Raw genomic sequence first — 21,844 nt, forward strand, 5'->3', positions numbered from 1 at the left:
TCTGAATTGTGACACTTAGGGAAAAAAAAAGGTAGAATTTTAGGTTATGTATATTTTACCAAAACAAAAAATACGTATGTATCCAGTCCCTTCCATGCTTACATACATGAAGTATAAGGATCAGGCAAGCCCAGGACCCAACACTACCTTTGGAGAAACCTGTCCCCTTGAGAAAAATCCTGTCCCCACACTTTAGGGACTCCAACAATCCCGTTGTAGGATTATCTTAATCCCATGCAGTTGCAGTGGTTTAGGATGACAAGGACAGCCAGTCTAGAACTTGGACTCTGAGTTTAACTTGACTCCAAAGTCATCAGAAATCATAGCATTCACCTTGAGGTAATGCGCTCATGAAGTCAACGAGAGGACCTTCCCCCAAGCTTACCAAGGCCAACTACATGATTCATTTTAAGCTAGCAGATATGGCAGAATTCAGTCAAAGATTTGCTTTCTTTGTAACATCCCAGCCACGTTGTGGTTGTCCATAGTCCCCTCTATTCGTCAGAAGCTGTTAGTCTTTAACCCAAGGAGACAGACAAGTGTTGAACAGACCAGATTTGCCCAAGCCACTTCCCAAATTTGTAAGAAACTCAGGGCTTGCCCTTCAGGCGAGAATGCAACAAAACAAACGGTAGCTCAGGCCTCCACCCCTGCCCCAGTAAAGCAGATGACTATCCAAGGGTTTACACCCAGCAGGGATTGCTTTGACTTTGAGAAAAGCCACAGGATGAATAGGGAATCCTGTCTTGTCTCCACTCAGATTCAATAAGAGAAACTAGGCACACCAAGATGTTGTATGAGTTGCTCCTTATTTCACCAGCTCTTAGGGAATATGAGGAGGAAAAGGAAACATGGTATCTATTTAATTAAGGAGTTAACCCAATTATGAGGAAACATAAATGCATGCCCCAATATAAATAAATACATACCTCAGATATAAGGTGTTGAACTACGTCATAACTAAGCTAAAGCTTGTAAAAATTAGAAAAATTGTTAATTCTCAAAACTCAAAAGTGCTGGGGCACCTGGGTGGCTCAGTGGGTTAAAGCCTCTGCCTTTGGCTCAGGTCATGATCCCAGGGTCCTGGGATGGAGCCCGCATCGGGCTCTCTGCTCCGTGGGGAGCCTACTTTCTCCTCTCTCTCTGCCTGCCTCTCTGCCTACTTGTGATCTGTCTGTCAAATGAATAAATAAAATCTTTAAAAAAAAAAAAAAAACTCAAAAGTGCTGTGTCCTAAAGAACAAGGAGTGAAATTGCAATGATCAACACAAGTGTGACCACATGCACTGCTGATATTAATTAATTTGTTCTTCCCATTGTGCACACGTGTTTATTGAGTGGGTACAATACACTAGGCAGATTCGGGATACCATGCAGATGAGAATGGCCTTGTCCTTTTTTTTTCTTTTCCCCTAGGAGTTCATAGTTATTTAAAGAGGAAGAAAAAAGCAAAAACAATAATAATAATAATAAATTTTTTAAAAGACCAAAAAAAAAAACAATTTAGTGATGGAAGAATTTTTTTTCCCCTTACTGAACATCTGGCACCAAACATGGGTGTTTTCCACACCAACAAACCGATACTCTCTGACCTTACAATTCAATTCAACTCTTGACACAAACTACCCAGAGAGGATGTCAGACTCCACAGGTTGAAGGGCTCAGTCCCACAAGACTGTCCCCACCTTAGACACCGGTCACAGGCTCCGGGTCCCCAAATTATCCACACCGCTACCCAATTTGGCTAGAAAGTCAGTTTCTGACAAACCCTCCTCAGTTTTGGCAATTTGCTAGAACAGATCCCAGGTCTCAGGAAAGCACTTTACTTACATTTACTGGTTTATTATAAAGATACAACTTGTGAACTTCCACAGGGAAGAGATGCAGGGGACCAGGTATGGGGAAGGGGCGTGGAGCTCCCTCACCCTCTCTGGATGCAACGTCCTTCCAGCACCTCATAATGTTCACCAACCTGGAAGCTCTTTGATTTCTGTTCCGTAGTTTTTACAGAGCTCCCTCTCCAGCCCACTCCACCTTCCCAGAGGTCGGTGTGAGGGGCTGAAAGTTCCCAGTCCCCAATCACTGGGTCTTTTAGATGACCGGTCCCATCCTGAGGCCATCTAGGGGTCCACTCTAAGTCTCCATTAGCATAAACACAGGTGTGATGAAAAGGGTTCATTATGACTGACAAAGTCGATCCTATCAGGAAATTCCAGCACTTTTGTTCCTCCTTGCCAGGAACTGGGACAAAGTCCAAATATATTTTTGTATTATACCACAGTATTAAAATATTCGAAGCGGGTTTTCAAGGGGACACAAACAAGGTACTGAACAATTTTATTGGGGGCAATGAGTTAGGGAAAGCCTCAGACAGGAAGCCATGGCTGCATCTCAAAACAGGGCAGGTGTTCACTATGTAGACAATGAAGGAAATGACAAAGGGAACCAGAGACTAGCAATGGCCCAGCACTGGACCTTGGAGGACCAGCTCCTAGGGACTACTACAGGAGCTCTGACTGGTCTCCCTGATTCCTCTGTGGCCCCATCCTCCACCCAAAAGTCAGAGGAATCCTTTAGAAATGTACACCAAATCTTATCACTAGTTTGCTTTCAATTCTCCAAGGACTTTCTGTCCCGCATTAAATAAAACCCCAACCCTTTGCCCCAGTCCACACAGCCCAGCTTGATTGGGCCCCACCTACTTCTCTGTCCTAAAGTAACAATGTTCTCCTTCCTTTGGAGACCCCATTCTAGCCTGATCAGTTCTGGGGCAATTCCCTATACATCCACGCTCCTTCCCACCTGGCTGGTTAATTTTACAGGTAGACTTGAGCAATCACAGGTTGGGTACCCAGATTAAACCTTATTTCTGGATGTGGCTGGGAGGGTGTTTCCAGATGAGATGAGCCTTCAAATCAGTGAACTCAATAGATCGCACTTCCTCATGGCAGGGAGGGGCATCACCCACAATTTGCTGAGGGCCTGAATAGAAACAAAGGTGGAGGAAAGAGGTATTCACCTCTTTTTTGTTTCCTGCCTGCGTGCTGAGCAGTGACATCTCATCTTCGCCTGCCCTCAGACCGGGCTTTACACCATTGGTTCTCTGGTCTTCATACTTGGACTGAATTCTACCGCCTGCTTTCTTGGGTCTCCAGCTTGCCGATGGCAGACTTTGGGCCTTCTCAGACTCCATAATCACACGAGCCAAGTCCTCATAATAAATCTTTTCTACATAGATAAATACACGAATACATACATATATGCATACAGACATATATCCATCTCCGACTGGTTCTACTTCTCAGGAGAGCCCTGATACACCTTCCAGGCATCGTCGTGCCTATGGATCCCCTTGTTGGCCAAAGAGGGTGTCATCCATGGGGCTAAGAAGTCTGGAGGCAGAGTGATGAAGTGATTGACAGCACAGGTCCTGACGTCAGATTGTCTTGGTTCGTGCTCTCGCTGTTCTTATTAGCTGTCTGAAATTATTTAATTCCTCTGTGCCTTGCTTTCCTCATTCGTGGGACAGAAATACTAAACAAAAATAGCGCCTCCATCTACAGAGTTATTCAAAGAATGAGTTAGTTCTTACAAAGCTTTTAGTATAGTACCTGGCACACAGCATAGGCGTTGTGACATTTCTTATTTTCCTTTAAGTGAAGATAGAAGGCTGGAAAGTGTTACCTTAAAAATAAAAACTGCTAGGTGCTTTAACAGCAAAAATGGGTTTGTCTGGAAATAAAATGATTGCATTTAGGGAACAAACAAGACCCGGCAAAACTGTAGGCAGGTAGGGAGAACAAAAGAGAGGTATGCTTTTTTAAGGAGAAAGGGAGTAATTTGGAAAGGGTATTATAAAGTAAAACTCCATTGGAGTAAACTGGGAGCTCTAAGAATAGTGGCTTCTCATTGGCTGTGTTGTTGCAGGGGTCGTGGGTCAGGGGGTGGACAAGGAAAGCCTTTCTTCTCTAGCTGGGATAGTAAAGTAGTACCACGTGCAAGGTCAGGTTGGGTCTTCCTGTTGGGTCTGCAATTTAGGAAGAGTGGTAGGGCATGAGAGCTCCCTCTGCAGAGCTTCCGGACTCCATTTCAGTGAGGTGTCCTCTTATTAATATTCCCAAAGGGTTTTGAGCAAGTTAGTTATGAGATCCGGTTTCCACTTTTGCATATCTGTCTGTGATTGAGGAGGAGGAGGTGGATTTGACCAGTTAAGGAGACTTCTACATTCCTTCATTCAGCAAACTTTGATTCTAGACAATCCGTTAGGGCACTGGGAGAGTCGCTGTTGTCACCACGTAGCGATGGATTCTGCATCAAGTCCCAGCCTGAATTTTTCCCAACTTTGTTAAGACTGTCTTTCCACAATCTGCTTCTCCAGGTGGATAGGCTCAGTTCCAGACCTGGATCTTTTTTAGTTACCCTGTAAGTAACAAAGACACGGAACTGGAAGTTTAGACCTGGATTCTGATCCTCATCTGGAAACAGGGGCAGTCTCATCTGCCCTAAGGACCTCACAGAATTGCTAATGAACATAAAATAAAATACTTGACATGGGAGCTTGAGGAAAAACTAAACTCCTACTAAAGGTTATTTGGTTGTTTTGTTGTTTTTTGGTTATGTGTGTGTGTGTGTGTGTGTGTTTTAAACAAAAGTAATATATCCACACGGACAAAAATTCAACTACAATAAGACAAAATTAGAAATTAAAGTCTCCTGCTCACTCCACCCTCGACCTACATTCTCTCCCCACAAAAGGTAGCCGTTGTTAACAACTTTTCATTTATCCTCCTGAAAAAGCTTCTTTTGTATATATCTGCATTTTACATGTATATGTATTTAAAAGTTTACACAAATGGTATCATGGAGCTTTTGATCCATAAACACGAAATCCTTTGACATTCATCCCATCAAAAAGTGGAGTCTGAATCCCCTCCCCTTGAATCTGGGCATATTGACTGCTCCACCAATAGAATATGGTAGAAGTGATGCAGTGCCAGGTTCTTGGCACTTCCGGTCTCGAGATGCTCGTTCTTGGAACCCAGCCACCATGCTGTGAGGAAGCCAAGAAACTATACAGAGAGGTCACATGTGGGTGTTCCAGATGACAGTCAACACCAACTGCCAGACATGTGAATGAGAAAACCTTCAGATGAGTCCAGCCCACAAATGTCAGGTTACCCCCAGTCTTGAAGCCATCTCAGCTGACTCGTGTGGATCAGAAACCGGCAGGCCCCATCAAACCCTCCCAACTTGCGGATTTGTGAGCAAACTCATGATTGCTGTAGTTCGAAGCCAAGAAGTTTGGGATGGCCCTTCCACAGCAACAGATAACTGGAGCAGTGATCATATTTTACCCACTGCGATGAAATTCCTTTTTTTGCTTTTAATAAAAAATCCATACACGTCTAAATTGTTCATTTTAATGGTCTAATCCTTCATTTTATGATGTTTTGTATTAAATCAATCAACATCCTGTTGATGGGCATTTAGATGGTTTCCAGTTTTCTTTTTTTTTTCCATTTAAAACAATACTGCAATGAGTATTTTAATATATATGGGGTGTAGCTGTAGGATAAATTTCTAAGAGTTAAATGTTGGGTCTAAAGGAATCAGCATGTGAAATCTTGATAACTATCACCAAATTTCATAAAATTCCAAATTCCTTTTCCCACAAAAGTAATAAAGTCTCCATCAGTTTACACTCCAACAGTTTACACAGTTTACATTCAGTTTACATGAATAAAACTGGGATTCTCTGAGGAAAAAAGATGAGGAGAAGCCTCATCCTGGGGCCATCCTACCTTTATATATCTGAAGTGATGTATAGTTATTTTCCAAAATTAACTAAAACTGAATTTGTTTCATATATTTTCAAGGAATATAAACCAGAATGTGCTCAATAATAATTAAAGAAATCCAAACAAAAGGATAAATTTTAATATATCCATTTAAAAAAACAATAACTTAAACATTTACATGCTAACATATTTTTATAAAAATAACTATATTTTTCAAAAAAAATTAGTTAGCAAAAAAGACGTTCTATATTTTTGCAAATTAATGTCTGGCTCAATGGAGAAAGTTGGACTCTCATCTCTGCTTCTTCATTCAACACGTTGCAATATGGGGGGGCTGACATCAATTTTTAAAAATTCAACCCACACAAATAATGTACATGGAAAAGGGGAAAATATTTTATAGCTTTTTCTAATAATTTTAAGCACTTTTCTCTGACATTACACTAAAACCTGACCAGTGTTAGAAAACCACAAGCTCAAAATGGAGTCACTTATGCTTGACCACATCACTAAACCAGGGCTCAATACTTGACCTATCCGAAGTGTCAGGCTCCCTCAGGAATAGAGTATTAACGGGTCAGTCTGGAATTTTCTGATCAGCACCAATAAGGCAATCTGTCACATGTGCCCTCTCCATCCCCCAAAGGAAGATGAGATAATCTACCTAAGACCCTTTTGTCTGCAATGGAAGGTAATCTCACCTGAAATAAGCCTTTTTTCTGTTTATAACTTTCTTGTCCTGCTTTTATTTATTTATTTGAGAGAGAAAGGATGAGGAGAGAAAACATGAGAAGGGGAAGGGTCAGAGGGAGAAGCAGAGTCCCTGCCGAGCAGGCAGCCCGATGCAGGACTCAATCCCGGGATTCCAGGATCATGACCTGAGCCGAAGGCAGTCGCTTAACCAACTGAGCCACCCAGGAGCCCTTGTCCTACCTTTAGAAGCCCATCCCTTTCTGTAGCCCTTTGGAAGTCCTCCCTATTTGCTAAATAAGATAGTGCCCAATTCATGAATCATTTAATAAAGCCAATTAGATCTTTAAAATTTTAGTCAGCTGAATTTTTGTTACTGAACACAAGTGACCTATTCTTAAAGGTTAGTTGTGATGTTAACACATCTAATCTGAAATCAACTCACTAAATATTTTCATACTCTGTTACATTAAATTCCATTCATCTGTCTTGAACTTTGAGAGGATCTTTTCTTACCCATGCATGATTTTGTAACATCATGCATCAGTCATTTTAGACTTTGGTTTACTAAGCAATGCAGAGTTTCTAAATGTTGGCGCGTTTCATTATACAGTATCAAAAAGAATCGCAATCATTTATATCATTACCATTCTCATCATAAAAGACTTTAAGGATTGGAAGCTGTCAAGATCACAGTGGCAGATACAAGCTTTTTGGAATTCTTTTTTTTTTTTTTTGCATGAGACTCCAATTTTTTCATCGGCAATAAACATTGCCGGTTGTCTTCCTTGAAGTAACAGGCTCACTTTGTTCATTTTCAACAGTCTATCTGTCAAATACTCAAGTCTGAATAGCCATACTTTGTCTGAGAATTGTTTTTTCAAGTAAAAATGCTGTTTCATGAAAAAAGAAATTTTAAAAAATGGCTGGTTCAACTTATAACCCAAACAATAGCAAAAGTGCTTTTCTTTGAGACAATCATCACACTTTGGTATACTTTACACAGAATATTTAAAATACCTGTGCCCAGGGATGGCAGTTTAACAAAATTCAGTTATTACCATTTTATCAGATAGTTCTTAGGTACAACTGAGTTTTTTTTAACTACTAATATAATTTGATGTCACTACTATAATTCATAATAAAGTACCAGGACTTTTACCCACCATTAATTTTGCATCACCACCACTGGAAACATCAACACAGAAAATAAGGCAAATAACACCTTATTTATTATTATTATTATTATTATAAAACTAGTTTTAATCTTACAGAGCCCCTAGAATGATCTCAAGATCCTCAGAGGTACACAGAATATACTTCAGGAACCTCTGGTCTAAGCAAATCCCAGTAAATCCATTTGCCTAGGTGTTGATCGGTACAATTCCAGCCAAGGAAATATGAAGAGAAATCTTTGGGGATATCTTGGAAAAGTTCTCCTTACTCTTAATAGGGGTCTCAAGACTCAAAGAGATATTTGTACGCCGATGCCCACTGTAGCATTATTCACAATAGCCAAGAGATAGAAAAACCCAAATGCTCACTGATGGATAAACAGTGGTATATACACATAATAGGATACTACTCGGGCTTCAAAATGGAAGAAATTTTGACACATGTTACAGCGGATGAATCTTGAGGACATTATGCTGTGTGAAATAAGCCAGACACAAAAACAAATACTGTATGATTTCACTTATATGGGATATCCAGAGTAGTAAAATTCATAGAGACGGAAAGTAGAATGGTTACTGCCAGAGCCTTGACATGGAAGGAATGGAGGATTGTTGTTTAACAGGTACAGAGCTTTAGTTTTGCGAGATGAATAAAATTTAGGGATAAGCTGCACAACAACGTGAACGTAACACTACTGGACTGTATGCTTAAAAATAAAGATGGTAAATTTTATGTTCTGTGTATTTTACTGCAATAAATTTTTTCTAATTTTTAAATTAAATAAAAATTTTTTAAAGGGTCTCCTGGATAAAGAGGGGATGGGGATGAAAGGGTGCGCTCGTGATGAGCACTGGGTGACTTGTAGAGTGTAGAATCACTATATTGTATACCAGAAACTAACATAACACTATATGTTAACTGGAATTAAGATAAAAGCTTAATTATAAAAAGGATCGTAAAAATGGGAAAGTCGATTTTTATTCTAGCCTTTGGTTGATGACGTGTCGCGAGGTGATACCAGAGCCAGACTGCCGTCATGAGAGGCTGAACGCCAACACTTGGAGGATGACAGAGCAGAAGGACGAAATAATGGAAGAGCCTGAATCCCTGATAACATGACTAAGACCCTAAATTAACCAACCTTGGAACCTCCTACAGCCAATCTTACTACATAAGTTAACACATTTTCCTTTTTCCTTAAGAAATTTTCACTGGGTTCTTCTGTTACTTGCAGCTAAAAGCGTCCTCACTGATACAAAGAGGAAAGTATCAAAAAAGCACACAGTGAGTTTAGCCAGTCCTCTGCCCCTCAGTCATGGTACAATCTTGGGGAAATCATTTCATTGTTCCCCTGCTGTGCAAGGTGGAAGGTGGGTTAGACATCAAGGGACACTTCCTATGACTTTTAACAGATTTGATATTACATATGCTGGACATTTGGTATATCATAAAATTTGCTTATCCATGTGAGCCTTTTATGGCTAAGTAAACATGGAGACTTATTCTTGTTAGATCTAGATCGTTTATCTGCCTGCCACTGACTTTCCTGAACTACTCTGAGGATTCACTTGTTTTAGGAAGCTGGAAATGACAGGTATGGCTGCCTCATGTCAGAGTACATGTTATGCAGAGGACTGCAACATGGGCAGGGTGAAGACCTCCTCTCCTCAAGAAATCTCAAAACTTGGGTGAGTTATAGCCTTTATCGTCCACCTGGGAAAGTTCTGAGACTTAAAGTGTGGAGGGTTGTAACAAGTAGAATGCTAGAAGCATGTGTTTGAGGAAGTCTGCGTGGGAGGTAGACAATAGTAAAACAGAGGATGTACAGAACTTAAAGAAAGCAAACAGTCCTCCCTTGCTATACCAAACTACTCTGGTCCATTTCACCTTAAATCACTATTGTTTTTCAGTGACTATTAAAATAAAGTTACTTAGCAGTGATTGCCTTTGGTTATTGTTATTATGAACCATCTTCTTTTATTTTTACCTCTCAGGCACTTGGATCCAGGAGAATTTCCAAATTGAATACTGAATTCCATAAAATAGTGTCTCTATGAGAGGCACTCTGTTGGCTTAGTTGGTTAGGCATCTGAGTCTTTTTTTTTTTTTTCTTTTTGAGAGACACAGAGAGAGAGGGAACAGAAGCAGGAGAGAGGGAACAGAAGCAGGAGGAGTGGGAGAGAGAGATCACAACATTTTTGAAAGAGCTAAAGATGCAAATGAGGCAGTCATGGGGGAACATATCTTTTTTTTTTTAAGATTTATTTATGTATTTATTTATTTGATAGACAGAGATCACAAGTAGAGAGAGAGGGAAGCAGGCTCCATGCTGAGCAGAGAGCCCGATGTGGGGTTTGATCCCAGGATCATGACCTGAGCCAAAGATAGAGGCTTTAACCCACTGAGCCACCCAGGCGCCCCAGTGTCTGACTCTTGATTTCGGCTTAGGTCATGATCTCAGGGTTGCGGGTTCAAGGCCTGCTCTGTTGCTAGGCAAGGAGCCTGCTTGGGATTCTCTCCCTCCCTCTTCCTCACTCAATCCCCCCACACACTTGAGCTCTTTCTCAAAAAAAAAATAGTGTCGCCAATGAAACATTGGCTAAGGCCACCAAAATTCCATAGAAACACACTTGAGTGAGAACACCTTTTAAGAAATTAGATTTTTCAAACCATTACAGTATTATAAATGCTTGGTCACTGACAAGTTTAGTGTATAGTCAAGTTTTGCTAAGAAATTCTCCCAGCAAAACAGGAAAGTATTGATTCTTTTAACTCTAGACATAGAGGTTGACTCACAAAGGCCAGAAGAGTTAAGAGCTTTTCTTAATCAGAGAATCCCAGAAATTTCAGTCATCTCCCCTTACTGGCAAGATTCTTTGTCTCGGTAGGTTTTCAATGTATCTTTGAGTTTCCTCCTCCCCATTTCCCTCACCTTATACCTCCAGAGCAGAAGGACAACTAAATATGGTTGTTGTTGTGGCTGGAGTCAGACAGAATAAAGATGGTTCTCATTTTCATGGTAACTCCCAGCTCCTTTGGAAATACCTCAGAAATTTATTTAAAATTTCCTGCAGGGGGCGCCTGGGTGGCTCAGTGGTTAAAGCCTCTGCCTTTGGCTCAGGTCAGGATCCCAGAGTCCTGGGATCCAGCCCCGTATCCTATCCGGCTCTCTCCTCAGTGCGGAGCCTGCTTCCCTTCCTCTCTCTCTGCCTGCCTCTCTGCCTACTTGTGATCTCTCTCTGTCAAATAAATAAATAAAATCTTTAAAAAATATAAAAAATAAAATAAAATAAAATTTCCTGCAGTTGGGGTACTCTAATAGCATAAGGTCTTAAAAGTTGACTCCCATATGATTTGTATTATAATTCTTTCCTTGTCCATATCCTCCACCACACTGAGTTCCTTGAGAAAGGAAACTATATTTCTGTCTGGCACTATTTGGTCATAACAGAGAATCATTATATATTTTTTTAAATAAACAAAAGAGTCTAAATTCATTAATGAATGAAAAAGCAAATCAGTTCCCTTGTAGAGGAATATCTGTTGTTTTCTTGTGCCCAGAATTTTCCCTTCTTTCAGTAGGAGCAACCTTCTTTCTCCCTTCCATATGGTTCTGGTGGGGCTGCCATTCAGTACCCCACCCGCCATCCAAGCTGGCCAATCATGGTAGTCCTTATCACTCGGCCACAGGGATTCCTCCAAGAAATAGGCATGTGACTCAAGCAGAACCAATCAGTTTCCTAGTACTGAGGCTACCAGATTATACATTCCTGGAGATGCCAGTGGTCATCTTTTCTTGGACATGAAGTAGTCTATATTGTAGGATACAACACAGAAAACCCACAGAGCAGCAAACAGGTGGAGAGTGGGGAAATGAGAATAAGAAAGACTGAGACTAAGAAAGGAAGAAAGAGACTCAATTATATTTCTTGTAACCCTGATCCTTTTGTCAATTCCCATCGTCCCATCCTTTCCATGTTTTGCCTTCGGTTTTCCCCCTCCTAGTAGTCTGTGTGGGAATCAAATGGCCGCCTTTCTCCTTCAAGCCAACCTGATGCCACCCAGAATTTAAACCCTACTCAAAGGCATATGCTTCTTAAACCTGTCCCAGATGATGATGAGACAGTGAAGAAAGAGGAAAGAGAAGGAAAGCTTGGGAAGGCTAGACTGTGGAAGGAAATGGAAGAAATCAGATGCACTCTCCTACTTTACACTTTTATCTTGGGCCCAGCCAGTGAGAGTAAAAAGAAAAACAGAGATGGAAGAAGTCATGGGATTTTAGAGATGCTAGAGAATTGGGGTATTAGCTAGTCAGTCCAGGATTTCTCAACCTCAGCACTGTTAACTTTTGGGGCTGGGTATTTGGGGGCAGGGATTCCAGTCCTGAGGCATAGGTGCACTCTAAGATGTTTAGCAGCATTCCTGGCCTCTACTCAGTACAGGTAGTGACAGACCAGGTATGACAACCAGAGTGTCTTCAGATACTGCCAAATGTCTACTGAAGGCCAAAATTGCCCTTGTTGAGCACCACTGAACTAATCTGACCTCTCCATTTTACAGATGAGGAAAACAAGGCCCGTAGTGGGAGGAATTTTGCCCAAAGCTGTGCAGAGTCAAGACAAGAATCTAGATTGTCAGGGTGCCTGGGTGGCTCAGTGGGTTAAGCCTCTGCCTTCAGTTCAGGTCATGATCTCAGGGTCCTGGGATGGAGCCCTGCATGGGGCTCCCTGCCCAGTGGGGAGCCTGCTTTTCCCCTCTCTCTCTGCCTACTTGTGATCTCTCTCTCCATCAAATAAATAAATATATTTTTAAAAAAAAATTATCTAGATTGTCCCCAAAAATCTGATCATTTGATCAGAAAGGTCATGTTTCCAGACTTCTGTTTTGTATAAAGCTAACTCTAATGAAAAATAGTAAAAAATAAAGTAAAATAAAAAATTTTTAAAACATGCAGTATTTATAATACAGCAAAAGGTAAGAGAGAGCCATCTTTGGATGTAAGTGGGTACTGGGCTAATCTGCCCAAAGAGTGTTTACAATGGGTGAGGGCACCGTGAACTACCAGCAGCAAAGGGTATTGAGACAAAATACATGAGTTTTCATTTTCTTTGTATCAAACTCAGAAAAACTTCTAGGGGAGTACACAAGTCAAGAAATATTACACAACCTTTAAAAAGAAGGAAGTTCTGTCACAAGCTACAACATGGATGAAACTTGAGAACGTTAGACAAAGTGAAATAAGCCAGTCACAGAAGGACAAACGCCACATGATTCTCCATGTATGAAATACCTAAAGTAGTCAAACTCACAGAAACAGAAAGTACAATGGTGGCTGCCATGGCTGGGGGACAGGGAAATAGGGAGTTGCTCTACAAGGAATTTAAAGTTTCAATCATGCAAGATGAGAAAGTTCTAGAGATCTCTGTACAACAGCTAACCATATGTACTCTACTCTTAAAAATTTGTTAACAGGGTAGAATTTATGCTATGTCTTTAGCACAATAAAAAAAAAATTTTTTTTTAAGGAACACAGGCCAAGGACTGTTACCATTCTGTCTCCCTCTCCTTCAGAGTCGGCCCCTATTTGGAAAAGTTTCTAGTGTTTGATTGATGACAACCTGGGAGCTGCTGGTCCTAAATCCCAGCCCTCATTTATTACACTCAAGTCACTGCAAAGTTGCAGAATACAAAATGACTTTAAATCCAGTGTTAATTATCACCAAAGACCCATATTTTCAAATACAAGTGCAAGTCTCATTTCTTAAACAAAGCTATTTTTATAAACATCATAGAATATCAATAGAGATCATATTGGTCAAATCCTTCCTCTGAGTGATAAGGGCCCTAAGACTCCAAGAAGTTTCAATTTATCCAAGGTCATCCAGCTAGTTAGTGATAAAGTCCTGCACAAAAACCCAGGTCTCATGAACCCTAGCTCCAGACTTTCTCTGCTTTACCAAACTGCTCTCCTGCAATTCCAAGGACCCCAAATCTCCTACCTCCATTGATATGAATTATTGAAATATTACTGCCATCCCAGAGAAGAATGAAAGGAGACCTTGATAAGGAAACTGTGGGGAGAGGTCCAAGAGGAGAGATGTAATGAAAAATAAATGAAAACTGCAAAATTTTTAAAAAAAAAGTTTTAAAGAAAATTCAAAGGACTAGGGAAGGAAAATACCAGAGAATGAGAATCAGCCCCCCCACATACAAAAAAAAAAAAGAGAGAGAGAGAGACATTCACAAAGATAAGCTTCTAGTTATTCTTAGTGCCCCAGGGAGTGTTTGAACTGCTGCCAAAATTGCTTTTGACCTAAATGGAGAATAAAAACTATTTTCTTTATCTACTGAGAGTAAAATCAAATTTCATGTTAGGAAGCATTGGTTTGGATGAGGTGAGTTAAAATTTTACGGAATAGAGTATTATTAGCCACCCCTAGCTTACCTGAGGCACTCAGGAAATGTTTATTGCTAAAAGAATATCTAGATCTGACTAATCCGTATTGGGTAACACTGTACGTGGAGTTCATTATTTCAGTCTTTGCTTCTAAATAAACATCCTCCTCACCAACCCCCCACTATTTTCCCACATGTACACCGTTCACAACTTGTTTCCTTAGCTTTGCGTTTCTACACAAATGCACATGCATACACACGTGCGTGCATACACATGCGCACACATGCACACATTCATACATGTGGACTCCGAGCTTCCCCTTCCTCTCAGTCATTCCCCTCTATACACACCCCCAAGTAGAAATAACTTGGAGAAAACCCCTGTTTTCACTCCCACACCTATTTACTTGGCTGGTGGATGTACTGGTGATGGTACTTTCGGTTATAAGGGCGCACAACCCCAAATAAAAAGAGCTTTGAACAATAAATACATTTCCCCCCATATCAAGAAGTCCTGAGATAGCACTTCAAAGCACAGTAAATGTGTGCTGCCTTGAATTGTTCTGCAGCTCCTACTCTGCAGAGGATTAAAAGCACCTGTAAACTGTGGTCCTGGGGGGCTTACTGTGCAGTGGGGAGACACGTGTTCACAACCTCCAAACAAGGTAGTGTGACACATACCAACCAGCTGGTCTGGAATGTACATACTCCTGCAAGTGTGAAAGGGGAAGGGAGCTCTGTGACTGGAACGAACGAGATTTACCTCACAGGGGACATGAACGTGGGGGGAGACTTCCCAGAATGGGAGAGATTTCAGTGAGTGCCGATATTGACGTGAAGGAGCATTCGAGGCGTAGGAAAAGGTCGAAGTAGAAGAGAAGGTAGAATTTTTGAAGCAGGCCAGTAGAGGGGTCTGATCCTCTAGGCTTAGAAAGGGGTAAGAGGTAGTACTCTCCTCCAGCCATGAAGACCGGGTCAAAACAAGTGAGAATCCCTCAAAAGGGAGAATTTGGAAGGCATTCCTGAAATGGCCCAAGGAAACCTGTAGAATGGAAAGGCAGACTCTCAGAGAGGAAGCTACAGTCCTCATTGGGAGACCTCGGCCCCACCCAGTCTGAATTGCTAGGTTAAAAAGAGAACTGAAGAGTCTAGAAATGGACAGACTGAATTATGGGTATCTGTCCAGCAAACAATTCAAGGGCACTGAGTTCTCCTCTACTGGAATGTCAGTGGCCCTGTGGAAGCAGGAACAAATGCTACAGAGCTTACAAACAGCAGATGTGAGGAACAGGTCAGCAAGCTAGGAGAGTAAGACGTGGGCTTTCCTATAGTTCTAACTCTTGCCTCTGTTCCCTAAGGGTTCAGCGGAGGGAAGGAGCTGTTGATCCCCCCCAGAGGCCGGGTTTGATTCAAGAAGGGCTCTTGTAGGGACGCCTGGGTGGCTCAGTTGGTTAAGTGGCTACCTTCAGCTCAGGTCATGATCCTAGGGTCCTGGGATTGAGTCCCACATCAGGCTCCTTGCTCAGCAGGGAGCCTGCTTCTCCCTCTGCCTCTGCCTGCCTCTCTGTCTGCCTGTGCTCACTCTCTCTGACAAATAAATAAATAAAATCTTCAAAAAAAAAAAAAAAGAAGGGATCTTGTATTGGTCAGGGTGCAAGTAATGCAAGACGGAAGTAATTGTGCATTTTTTAGTTTATTTTTAGAGATTATTAGATATATTATTTTATAATGCCTTCCTATTTTATAGAACAATAAACTGAGATATGGGAAGTTTCAGAGATGATTGAGTGGATTCAGGGATGTCTGGGTTGTGGAGTCGCTCCATTATGATTCTTCTGGACTTCTCCCTCTGGACTGCAAAATGGCGGCAACGGCTTCCATTTTCAGGTGCTCACACTAGGTCCTCCAAAACAGGGAAAAGGATGAAGGGCTGTCTTTGTCTATCTCTCTATTTCAGTCTGGCGCCTTAGACCACTCAGCCATCCTGACACCTCTACTCTCTCTGTTTTAGAAGGAGAGAAATTTTCCCAAATATGATCCTTTGCCCTCCACTGCCAGGTTCCATGGGCTTCGTGCCCTCTGCCAGTGCTGCTCACAAACCCACACTCTAGGGCAGTCAAGGGAGCTGGGAAAGTGAGTATGTGAGCCTGGTAACCTCTCTAATTGCTGGTGGGCTCCACTGGACAAAAGAGGAGTCGGAATGAGCGTGGGCATGCAAGCAGCAGTTCTCTTCACAGCCATGGCAGAGGAGGGGTGAGAGATATGTCAGAATTCAGGCTCATGTTGAATTATGAAGGACCTCAGTAGGAGTTTGGAATTTATTTTATAATGATGAGAAACCAGCACAAGTCTCTGTGGTGAAGAGAAGGCACTGACCAGTGCTGAGTTTTAGAGAAATAACTAGAAGCGAAGGTGGGAGAAGGTTAGAGAGGAATTGCACAGGTCAGATTAGGGCACAGATTATAGGTAGTTAGGATACCCCCAACCTGGAAACATGTAACTAGATTGTCCCGGAATAACCAGTGTACAAATAGGTGGCAAAGAGCTGGGAAACTACACTGTAGGCCCAGTGTTTCGTTAACCTCAGAAGGTTAATGGAAAGCTTCCTAGTAGGTCAATACCCAGCCCCTACCCCCAGCCTCAGGTTCCGCATCTCTAAAATGGGGTCCCTGGACTAAATGCACTCTGTATCCCTCCTTCCTCTAACAATCCAAGAATGCCAAGAATGGCCCTTTGTACAGATGTTTACTTAGGCAGATGCTGTCCACCGTCTGATAAGCAAGGAAAGGGGGCTGATGAGAGCAGAGTCATTCCCCACACTGCCACCAGCTGAGTGGTGCCCTGTTTGTTCCCCAACATCTGCTCCATCATTAGTAATGTTTATAGTTCCAAACACAATGCAGTTTATTATCATTAATGATAATTATTGTTATTGAAGAACTAGAGAAACTTTACCTCATACCAATAGTTTGTTTCATGCCTTACATCAAATCTCTTTCTTCCCAACACATCTTTATTTTTCTTTAGAACACAGAAGAAAGGGCAGAAGAATAGACTGAGTTATATCAGGGTTCTTAACCAGGGGTGAGCCTCAAAATCATAGGGGGCTTTTTTCAAAAAAAAACAGATCTACAAACCCCAGCCTAGACCTAAAGAATCTGTGTCTGGGGGGGTGGGTCTGGCAATGTGAATGTTGAAAACACTACCCAGGAGATTCTTATGGGCCCCCTAAATTCCCTTTATTAATTTGGTCAACAGATATTGGTTTAGGACCTCCTGTGGCTCAACATTCAAAGTTCTAAAGTAGGTAGAATTAAAAGATTTTATTTCTGCCCCTAAGGAGTTAGCAAAGGGTGAGGAAGAATGAACATGTAAGCAGACACAGACTGACTAGGAGAAGCCTACAAAGATAGAAGCACGGATGTTATAGGTGATGCATGAGGGGCTCCAACTCAGCCAAACGGGGCAGGAAGTCATCTCAAAGAAGATAGCCTTGAATTAAGCTTTAAAGAACCATCAGAAGTTCGAGGAGGTAGGAAGAGGAATGCCACAGGGAAAGGTCCAGGATTCAGAACTACTGTTCGGGCAGAGAAAGCAGAGAGGAGGAGAAAGGATTAGAATAAAAAACAACAGAAACTCCCCATTTCTAATGCTCCTAGCAGCCGTATCTGAAGACCTTCCGCCATCTCCCGCTTGACCTGCAATGTCAACCCTGGGAAATCACAGAGAGGACCGGCTGCTGGTCTGGGGGTGAGAAGCCGGAGGATGAGCAGCGGATGCTGTAGAAGAACCAGATGGATGGGAGGGCTGTGGTACTGTGAGTTTTGCTGCAAACATAGGAGGCCCCCTGTACGGAATCAGCAAGTAAACGGCAGCGGGAAGGACTAGGCTTTGCAGCCAAGTCTAGTGTCTTCCTCACCCGCTACCCCCAACACCACCACCACCACACACACCCCTTAGGCTGCACTTAACTTTGCACGAAGTCTCCATCCAACCTTTTCCAAGGCTGACTCTAGAAGCACTGCCTGATTAGTCGGCAGACACACTGACTGTGGGGATGGGGGTCAATCCCACAATTACCGGCACCCCTTGAGGGTAGCATTTCTCTCAAGCTACTCGAGCCAGGTCCGAGCCGCACTGAGTGATCCTCTTTTCTGAGCAGCAAACTGATTCAACAACCCACATTTCTCCGTCGCTCCCATGTCTGTCCTCTGCAGCTACCTAGCTCTGTGAATGAGCTCTCCTGGCCTCCACTGTTGAGCAGGACTTCAATATCCTGTCACTCTACCCCTAGTGCTCTGTCTGACCAGCCCCACTGAGCGCTCCAGGACCTTGAAGTGAAGGCTCATCTATCCTGACACAGGCAGCCTAGAGCAAAAATTAGGGGCTTTAGAGTTTAGACTAAGGTCGGCTCCTCATAGTTGATTTACAGAGTCTCCTTGTCTCTCAAAAAGAAAAAAAAAAAAATTTAGAGGAAACATTTCTCATGGGGCTGAACGCTAATCTCTCCCAGAGCTTCAAAACACTTATTAGGCACCACTGTTTGCCAGGTAGCCAGGGTGAAGATGTTTAAGACCAGAGCAAATACTGAGAAATGGAAACACACTTGTAGCTGCTAAGCCCGAGGTGGTCTTGGTCGGTAGCCCTCAGCCTGCCACCTGCGGAGGGCTAGGGTGGCACCTTTGTGGACTACTGTGTCTTCTTTGGGAGGAAGATTTTGCTCCAGGAAGAAAATCTGTGCAACCCACACAAAGTGGTTCTCAGTGGGAGGGGATTGTGCCCCCATTACAGGGAATGTTTGGCCATGTCGGAAGACATTTTTGGTTTTCACAGCTGGAGGGGTAGGTGTCCTGCTGAACATCCTACAGTAGGGAGGCAGCCCCCAACAACAATTAATTATCTGGCCCCAAATGTCAATAAGTCCAAGACTGAAAAAGCCTTGGGATTAGACTATGTCAGGAAAAGATATATGTTCTTTCTTCCTGTGACTGGAGGCTATTGCCTCCGGTTATTTGCTTAGGTGAAGAAGACTCACAACTGCTTGCCTCTCCTCACAAATCCAGAGACTGGCTAAACCCATCCTTTACAGATGATGGGAAAACTTCCAGTGACTTTCCTGAAGTCGCACAAGTTAGCAGAGTAAGAACCTGGGTACTGAGCACCAACGCTGCTGAGCTCACACCATGGTCCCTCCACACTCTGCCATGTTCTTTCAAACCAAATCTAGTCACAGCCAAATTGTTGGTATCACAAGTTGCAAAATAAAGCTTCTTTTGGAGGGGACATTTTTTTCTTTTTCTAAAAACCTTGGGATTTTCCATTTGGAACTGTGTGTGCGTGTGTGTGATATCTCCAGGGGTGTGTGTGTGTGTGTGTGTGTGTGTGTGTGTGTGTGATCTCTCCAGGGGTGTGTGTGTGTGCGTGTGCGTGTGTGTTGGATGCCTCCAGGTAGAATAAGTCTGCCTCTCTCTAAGAGGGGAAGGATTTCAAGAGACTTCTTACCAGACCTCTGATTGGAGGCGGAGTAAGTTAAAGGACTGCCCAAGGCCTTAGCCAGGAGCTAATGAGGAGATTGAAAGACCTGATGTTTCTTTCAATTTCCAGCATTTCTGTTTTCATACTTCTACCCTGAGGAAAAACAAATAAAACAAAAGAAAGAAAGAAACAAAGAATGGAAGGAAGGAAGGAAGGAAGGACAGATGGAAGGGGGAGAGAGAAAGGAAGGAAGGAAACACAGCAAATGGAATCACTGTGGAACAGCTCCTGGCTTCAAGCCTCCAGTCCTGGATCACCGATGTCTTATTCCTGCTTCTCTCTTCCAGTGGACAGAGGGACTAGAGAAAACCTCTGCTGATGCAATATCTCTAGAGTGTGGCTGTGCCCTGTGGGGAATGGCCAGAAGGAAGAACCAGAAGTCCAGCTGCCTCCATGATGGGGATGGAGGAAAAGGATGGTTGGAAAGGGCCGCTGGAGTGGGAGAGGAGACTGCTGGTTGACGAGGGGTGAGATAAACAGGTGTTTGTGCCATAAGGTTTGAGAAATGCGGTTGGGAAGGAAGGGTGTGGACCAAGCTGCTTGGAAGGAGAGTGCTACGGAGCAGCCGCCCGAGGCCGTGGCAGCCGGACAACTCAGAGACAGTGGTCTCTGGTGAGGACACAGAACAGAAATACAGATGAAAGAGATTCAACTTTAAGAGCCTGTTGAGTCTGGTGACCATCCTCCAGACAAGACTACAGAACACAGCTGGGATGAGGGGACAGGTTATGTAAAGGGATGGCTTGACAGATCCAGGGTTAAGACCCAAGAGTGTACGTGCAGTTGGTCATATAACCTGTTGGCCTTCGGTATGTTCAGCAACGGCGAACCCTCTGTCTGCTGGTTCAGGGGCCCTTAAACAATGGTCTAGTGATAGCACCTGTTGTGCTAGCTCGCGAGAAATCCCTGGGGAAACTTTAGAGACCACACAGTATAAGGGATCCACCTAGGCACGGATCTGATGGCCTGGGTCCCCTGATAGAAGCCAGATTGCCAGGAGGACAAAGAGGCTCCCGAGAGAAATATCTCCTGAGTGAGGGAGAAGTCTGGAATGGTGCGTTAGACCAGACTGCGCAGCAAGGCTACAGTGCCAAATGGGAGTGGTAGGTGGTCTCCAATGGGAGACTATTAATCTTCCTTCTCCCTGCTCCCCCCTCCCCCCATACTTTGCCTCTGCCCTGGTGTGCATGTGCTTCAGGGAGAAGAAACCTAAGAGGTCAGACGGAAGAACGGGTCATTCTGGGCTCTAGCTCCTCTGCTGGAGGACCCCTACAGGTTTCTCCCCTCTCACCCCTCCCCCCAAAAACAGACCTGGCCAACTTGAAGAGGAGGAAAATTGTTAATCCACTGAGAGAGAGAGAAAGGTTCACATGAGCTGGAAAGAGATGTTGGCAAACCCCAGGGATCAAGATCCAGTTAGCGCCACTGTTAGGACCACTAACAACATGGGCTTTGGAGTGAGACAAGACACACACACACACACACACACACACACACACTAACCCTTTAACTAGCTACACTGTTGCCCTTAAGACAGAAAGAACCACAGTTGACCTGCAGCCTAGTGCTAACCATTTTCCTCTGAGACGTTGGTCATTCAGTTCTCTGAGCACTAGCTTCAGCTGTGAAATGGAGCTAATAACAACAACTTTAGAAGGCTGCCTTAAGGTTTAAATTTAAAATTAAATATGTGTATTTATATTAAATGGTATTATGTGTTAAATTCTTATTGTAGGAATCAAATAACAGATCGTATCTACTATACAATAACCATTGAAAACATTATATAATTTTTTTAAAAAACCACTTGACTGAGCTTTGACATGTAAAAAGCTGTGCATATTTAAGGTATACAATTAGATGAGTTTGGAGATAACTACACACCTGCAAAATCATCACCACCATCAAGGCCATAGACATATCCATCATCTCCCCAAGTTTGCCCCCACCGTGTGTGTGTGTGTGTGTGTGTGTGTGTGTGTGTAAGAATGCTTCACATAAGATCTATCGCCTTAGAAAATTTTAAATATACAATGCAGTGTTGCTAGCTATAAGCACCATAGTATATAGTTGATCTCCAGAATGATTTCTCTTACATAACTGAAATTTTACAACCTTTGACCATCCCTGCTCCATCGCCCTCTCCTCCCAGTCCCTGGCAACCACCCTTCTACTCTCTGCTTCTGTGAGTTTGACTACTTTAAATTCCACATAAAAGTGGGATTATACAGTATTTGTCTTTCTGTGTC

Source organism: Martes martes, assembly GCF_963455335.1.
Source record: "Martes martes genome assembly, chromosome: 13".
Lineage (NCBI taxonomy): Eukaryota > Metazoa > Chordata > Mammalia > Carnivora > Mustelidae > Martes > Martes martes.